Source organism: Suricata suricatta, chromosome 10, assembly GCF_006229205.1.
Source record: "Suricata suricatta isolate VVHF042 chromosome 10, meerkat_22Aug2017_6uvM2_HiC, whole genome shotgun sequence".
In the NCBI taxonomy this organism is placed as follows: Eukaryota; Metazoa; Chordata; class Mammalia; order Carnivora; family Herpestidae; genus Suricata; species Suricata suricatta.
In genome coordinates this window covers 20,292,126-20,299,598 of record NC_043709.1, presented here as the reverse complement: position 1 = coordinate 20,299,598, position 7,473 = coordinate 20,292,126, and the positions used below count along the sequence as shown (strand labels likewise).

Below are 7,473 nucleotides of genomic sequence, written 5' to 3'. Positions count from 1 at the left end.
AATGTTAATGTAACTATGTCATAGACTCACTGTGGAATATTAAACAGCCAATTTGGAAGAATGAGATTTATAGCATGGAAGGATTTCATTAAGTAGAAAAAACAATACAAAACCAAAAAACTAGCAATATTTTTTTTTAGAGAATGTGTATACTATCGTCTTAGTTATATAAAAATGAATGCCTCAATTACACTCAAGTATATGTAATAAATAGAAAGAAAGGTCTAGAAAGCCAATCTTCAAACTATTAACCTTTGGGAAGTGGGATTATAATGAAAAAGGATGTTCACTTGTTATTCTACTTATTTGTGAGCTTTTAAATAATATAGATACATATCATTTAATACAATATTTTTTCAATTAATTGGAGATGGTAAAATTTTTCATTGAGATAAACTCACACACCACAAAATTATCTCATTCATCATTTTATTTTTTCATTATTTATTTTATTTTTAATTATTACTTTTTAGTAGGCTTTAATGCCCAACATCGATGTGAACTCACCATTCCATGATTAAGAGTCACACGGTTGACCGGCTGAGCCAGCCAGGCACCCCAAAATTCATTCTTTTAAAAGGTACAATTCAATGGTTTTTCAGGTCACTCATACAGCTGTGCAACCATCACTATTATCTAATTCCAGATAACTTCATCACTTCAGAAAGTAACTCATACATTAGCAGTCATTCCTCATTAATTTTTAATTAACCAATTTTAAGAATGATAATGGAACAAGTTGAAACATCTAGACGGTTGTTTCTAGGTCTTTTGTTATAGTCCAAGAACTTAAGCTCTTTCCTCCTTTGGAAACAGATGTGATGTAAAACAAATTTTACATCACAGTCTGATGTTTATGAGAAAATTACAGAAATAAAAACCCCATCACCTTCAAATGCCTTTTGTAACAGAAGCTGTCTGTCTGTCTGTCCTTGAAATATAAGCTTAAGACCCTATGGATAATGCGGAGACAGGAGTCAGGGATAGAGGGTGAGTAATGGAAAAGGAGGAATTAGAGGAAGAGGGGAAGAGGGAGTGAGTGATGGGCGAGTAGGGTCGGGGTATGGTGGAGTGTGTGGGGGGGGAAGGCTAGGATTCTATGATCGGTGCAGATAAGAGTATGACCATCTGCTTCTCTAACATTCATTAAACAAGTAGGCTAGGTTAAGGAAATAATTCTCCTGCTTGTCATCTCGTACTTTAATCCTTTGTTGTTCTAAGTGTAGCCTGCTGACCAACAGCATTTGCGTCATTTGGGAGCTTATTAGATATGCAGAGTATCAGACCCTACTCCTGAATCGAAACTGCATTTTAACAAAGTCCCCAGATGATTCGTGTGCATATTTATGTTTGTGAAGCACTGCTTTCGTGGACCCCTTGGGTAGAGTAGCTCCGGAAAAAAACGAAAAGCGGTTCTTCACCCAGGACCAGAGAGACCAGGTGGGCTTAGAAAGGGGCGGGGCCAGGAAAGAGGTGACCCTCAGTAGCCAAGTCCAAACCACCGGCTCCTCTCAGCTGCCCTTCCCTTCAGTACACGTTTGGTTAGGATCTATAGGGCTACCTGTTCTCTTTTTACGGCAGAAGACACCTTTAGGGATCATGAAACTCGGCTCGCTCGGTCCTGGGCCCCAGAAGCCCACTCTGGCTGCCAAGTCTACGGAATTGCGGAGTTAAAAAAGTCGCAGTTAGCGCTGGTTCCTTCCCAAGCTCGTAAGACCGCCCCGACCTGGCACTCCGTGGGTGGAGCCCAGGAAGCGTAGGCCACGCCCCTTCCGAACCTGACGGAAGTGACGTCATGCCTTGGCCGGCCGGTCTTTCGGTCTTCTTCCCCCTCCCGTACTCTTCCTCCCCAGTCCCTCCCCTCCCCTCCCCCTTCCCTCCTCCGACTCCAGCGTTTGAGGCCGCGCGGGTGGGGAAGACTATGGAGTAATCCGGCGGAAGCGGCCAGGCTCTGAGGCTGAGCAGGAGCAGCCTGGAAGCTTTTGGGGGGCGGGGGAAACGAGCCCCAGCACCGCCCCTCCCGGGAAAGAGGGGAAGAGGTGAGTGACTGCCCACGGGCACCGGGCGATCGTCTTCACCTGCCACACTCCCAACTGGGCTCTCAAGGCCAGCAAGGAGGGAACGGGCAAAGACCCGCACCCGGGGTAGGCCTCCCAAGGCCTTTAGAGCTGGTGACTGTTGCCTGGTGACGGGCCTGCCGGCTTCGAGCCGGGACTGTGAGCGCCCGTGCGTAGCCGAGCTGGGAGAGCGGCGAGCTCCGGGGAGCTGATCCGAGAGGCCCGAGCCCCCCTAAGAGGCCTTGAGGCGACGGGAAACCGGGGCCGGAGCCATCTGCGGGAAGGAGATCCCCCCTTTTAGGCCCTGGAGCTCGGGTTTCCGTGGTGGAGATCTTGGTTCCCTTTTGGGAAATTGGACACTACTCCGCGACTGCGTGAGACCGCTCCAGTCAGTTCTGAGGTCTGCACCTGATTACCTGGGTTACCAAACAGCGCCCTACCGCCCGGCGTCCTTTTCTGACTGTAGCTCTAGTTGTGGAACGGAAGGTTATTGTGGGTGAGGTGGGTGGGGCAGGTGTTTTGCGAAGACTAACGCTCCCCTCGGTGGCTCCCACACTCTTCTTTTTCTAAGCGGGAGAGAAAGGGAGGAGGAGGGTTTAGACCGTAAAGCTTGCAAAAACTTCTTGGGATCCGACTGAATACATACCAATACTGTCAGGTCAGCACCTATGGCAGTCTTCATGAGACACTGCACTCGAGCGACTTAAAAGTGCCGTGTCAATGGTGACTTAAAATTGTAGTTTTTTGTAGGTGAAATTCAGGAATTATTTGTATGATGACTTTTTTTTTTTTTTTAACAATTTGGATTCTATGAATAATACTTTTTTTAAAGTAGCGTTTGCATCTCTCTCCATTCGGGAAAATTAGCTTAGTTAACAGGCTCTAATCCTGCCTGGTACTTTAAAAGCCAGTTGTGTTCTCGTAATGGCTTGAAAGTCAGGTTCTTGAAGCTTCCTTCTTGACTTTGCAGGCTTTTTTTTTTTTTTTTTTTTGGTTTGGCTTCCTGTCTTATTCTTTAATATAAAAATATTAATTTTAAAAGTTAAAGATGGTTTGTCATTTTTAAACGAAAGGAACCTAATGGAAGGTAAGGATCTTCATTCTTTTCAGATCCACTCTACACACATGGTGAAGCCTATTCTTCTGTCTCTAAGATCCATAAACACTCAATAGAAACAGACATGTTGTATTTCTATACCATAGAATACTTCTGAACAAATCAGTTATAATTAGGAATGACTACACAACTCACATGTTTGAAATTCATTGTTTACCCCCACCAAGAAAAATAGATCCTCTTATTGTGTTTAACTCAGTGACCAGCTTCATCATCCATCCCTTTTTTGCAGGAATAGAGTGTGACATCTTCTTGTCTCTCATGACTCATATCACTCTCTTGGTGTCCTGTTAATTTCGCTTCTTGAACATGCCCACTCTTCATCGTCACTACTAGTTTTCTCATTCTGGCCATCGTGATCTCTCCTCTGAAGTATAACCAGCTTCCTAATTATGGTCCGTCTACTTGTATTTATTTACTGTGGCCAGCTCTGTAGTTTTTCACACCAGACTAAGTGAGTTTTTCAGAATGCAGATCTAATCACATTGTCTTCATGTTTAAAACCCTTCAGTGGAGAGGGATTTCTTTTCTTAATATTTTTACATTGTAGTACTTGTTTTCCTTGTTGGGGTGTTTGCTTATTTAATACATTCCATCAAGGACAGAAATTACATGCTGTTTTTTTTTTTTTTTTCCCCCATAGGAAGTGTGTCTTGGGCTTTTCCCTTACTATTTTCTTTACTTTTTTTTTTTTCCTCTTCTTTTTTTTGGTGGTGGGGGTGGTTATGTTTAAATGAAGTTGCTTTTACAACACCAAAGACTTAATCATCCATTTCCTACATAAAAGGTAGCTACTTTTTTGCATATACCTCAAGCATATTGTAGTATAGAGGTGGAATTTAAGGAAAGGTATTAAGCAGGCTGTGTTGTAGCTTATGAACAAGTAATATATTGTATCATGTATCTTGAATGTATCATAGATAAGCTGCTATATAACGATTGCCACTTCAGATAGTTGTGAAATTAGGTGATTAACTAGTGTTACTTAACCTAATTTCTGTATAAGTCTAATTACATGAAACAGAAGTTGGTGTTTTGATTTTTTACTTTGCTTTTCTGTTTTGAGCGTCATTGCAACTACTGTATTGTAAATGATGGAAAATAATTGCATATGTTAAAAAATATGAAACTTTATAAAGTAAAAAAAAAATAAATAAAATTTTTAAATTAAAGAAAAACCCTTCAGTGGCTTCCAGTTTTTTAAGAGAAACTAACATCCTTAACAACCTATTTGGGCCCCGTAGTTTTCTTTTGAACCTCATCTCCACGGTGCTTTCTGGCATTTCTTTCTCCCCTAGACACCCTGTTCTTTCTGTCCTGCTTCAGGTACGTGGATTTTGGTTATGATGCTTCCTCTGCCTGAAATGCGCTTCTTTACCTTTTCATCCAATTACTGCCTGTTCAGCTCAGTTCAGGGAAGACTTCCCTGGTTAAGATAGAGTCCCGTAATTATATCTTCACATGACACCATTACAGAGTTGCCATATTTATTAATACTTAATAAATTAATGAGGTGTTTCTTATCTGGTACTGTGTAAGTGCTTACTAAATGTTTGTTGAATGAATTCATTCAGTGTTTACTAAATATACCAGGAATTGTATTCAACATTTTATGTGTCATCATCTTGAATCCTTGAAGAACCACATGATATATAGGGGGCATTTCCCCCTTTCTATAGTTTAGAAATAGTGTTTGGGAGGTAGTTGGTGGTCACAGTGCTAGTAAGTATTAGAACAGGCATTTGAACCCAGGTTTCCTTGCTACCCAAGATTGTGTACTTAATCATATAACATTTAGTTCTCACACTGTGCATCAGAACACCTGAGGAGCTGCTCAAAATACAAATGCTGCCCTGACTGCACACGTATAGATTCTGATCCCAAAGGTTTGAGACACTAGATAGGCATCTATGTCATTAACAGATTATCCAGTCCTTTGGGTGTTATTAGATGCATTTTGCTGTTCATCAGAGTTTGAAAACCGTTGCCTTAGACAACAGTGCAATGCTTTATGAGTTTCCGTTTTCACACATTTTACTCCACTGGATTTCAGATTTTGTATGTTCTTAAAGTAAGGAAGAACTGTAGACCTAAGAAAGTGACCTTAGTGATCATTTAGTCTAATTTCCTCCCTAATTATTGCATTTCCCCGTTCTCCGGCTGAATAGTGAGATGCTGCTACCCCAGTGTTGCTACTTTTTTGAAATTATGGTAATTTTAAGAATCTGCCTAACTTGCTGTAGTAAAAACTACAATAAGTACGTGGGCTTAAAGTGCCTTCAAAAGAGTTGCATGTGATCTCTCCTCAGACCTTACTGTTTAAATTGCTAATTTGATATTTAAGAATATATTGCCTTGTAATTTCTCATGCTTTTTAAGCCTTATTGTACAGTGGTCTGAAGTTTGTAAATAGTGATGGAATGTTTTACTTCTTGTTTCTCTTATTGCACCTAGTATGGTGCTTTCTACATGGTAGGTAACCAATAATTTGTTGAACAGATGTGTGCATCAATTTCATTTCTAAGTTTCTTTAGTGTTTTATGATTTTCTTAAATCAACTTGTCTCCTGTAAGTAATCTGTTCTAGCTCAACGGATAATAATTAGATACTTTCTGTAGTTGTGAAGAGAATGATTGTACTCTGTTGGTGTAATCTTTATTTTCTGAATAAGATTAAACATGATGGAAAGGCCAAAGAATAGTGTTAATCATTTTTTTTGAAAAGTGCATCTTTTTAAAGCTTATAGTGATCTCTGAATGTTCTCACAAGAAAAAAAATGTATTTCAAGAATATATCTCAGAGTCATCTTACTTTAGATGTAAACAGATACTCATTGCATATGGGAGTGCAGGTACAACATTTTTTCTTGAATTTTATGAATCATTTTACCAAAAGCATTTGTGTCGTGTTAATGTAATTCTTATTTTGAATTACAAAATTTTGTTTTATGAATACTTAACTATATAAATCACTGTATAAGTGGTATTCTTTTATGTTCAGGCATTTATATAGAAAGAAATTTCAGACCTTTGTGCCTCTTTAAGGAATAAAGCAAACTATTTTGAGTTCATTGGTATTTATTTGTACTGTTCACTAGTGGTCAGTGTGTATTATTTTGTGCTTATTGACAGTCTAGTTTCTGCTAGGTGCCATGAGACTAACAAGTACTACACATCATTTCATTTTCATATGTAATTATGGTAACTTTTTAATTTGCATTACAGTATTTCCAACATAAATGCAAGCTAATTCTACTTTTAATATTTTATTCTTGGGGAAGTAAGGGACTCTTGGCAGTTGTGTTACTTGAAAATGTAGGAATTTTTTTTTTAGCATAAATCTAATTTTACCTACTCTATTTCTGCTCTCTCTAGAGTTTGTAAGTAGGGAGAACTGAAAGAATTGCCAGTTCCTTTCGGCTACCTGCCATCAGGTGCTGTAACAGTCAACCCACTTTCTGCCTGCTGCTTGTAAAATATAGTATTACAGCAGATTTGCCTTCTGGTTCTACCAAAAACCAAGTGATGGCTGAGCCAGATATAGAGAGTTAAAATCTTGGAATCATAATTAAGTTGTCCCAGGTCTTATTTTGCCTGAGATTCAGGAGGGAAAGATGATTGAATTTCACATGTATTCTACTAAATGGTATACAAGAGGAAATGGCATTTATGAATGGATATTTCTGTCATTTATAACTTTGGGAAAATATGAGCTTTTTTCTTTATTCAACAATCAAGTGAAAATTTGAAAAACCAACATTTTAAGCAAAGATACTTGGACTCTAGATTTATTATATGTTAAAGGGATATTGCTAATAATTAAAAATCTTATTTAAGTTCAAGTCTTTTTTTTTTTTTTTAATTTATTTTGAGAGAGAGAGAGAGAGAATGTGCAGAGGGGCAGAGAGAGAATCCTAAGCAGGCAACGCCCTGTCAGTGCTGAACCAGATATGGGGCTTGAACCCATGAACCTTGAGAGCATGAGCCAAAATCGGGAGTCTGACACTTAACCTACTGAGCTACCCAATTGCTCTGGGTTCAGGTCTTCTTTTAAAAGCTCTCCTTGGCTAACCTTTTTCAAGCTGCTTATAAGCTTATGATGCCCAAAGTTTTGTCTTCAGTGAAGACGTTTTTTCTAAGTTTTTGGCCTGTATATTTAAAAACCTACTAGATATATTTCCATGTGATATCATTCAGGCAGCTCAACTTCAAAATGTCCAAAATTGAACTCTTCCTCTCAAAAACAGAGTTATCTCTTATAAGTCCTGCCTTGGTGAATGGCTTCACTCTCCACATAGAC

General features: G+C 39.2%; 1 protein-coding gene across 2 annotated transcripts in view; it reads left to right on the top strand.

Annotated features, from left to right (window-relative positions):
- The first annotated feature begins 1,843 nt into the window (after positions 1-1,843).
- The window catches only part of SCYL2 (SCY1 like pseudokinase 2), a 61,744-nt gene continuing 56,114 nt past the window's right edge, over positions 1,844-7,473 (top strand). For both annotated transcript variants that reach the window (XM_029953828.1, XM_029953827.1), the window contains exon 1: positions 1,844-2,039. The gene's annotated coding sequence lies outside the window, so the exon portion shown is untranslated. The remainder of the gene's footprint in view (positions 2,040-7,473) is intronic.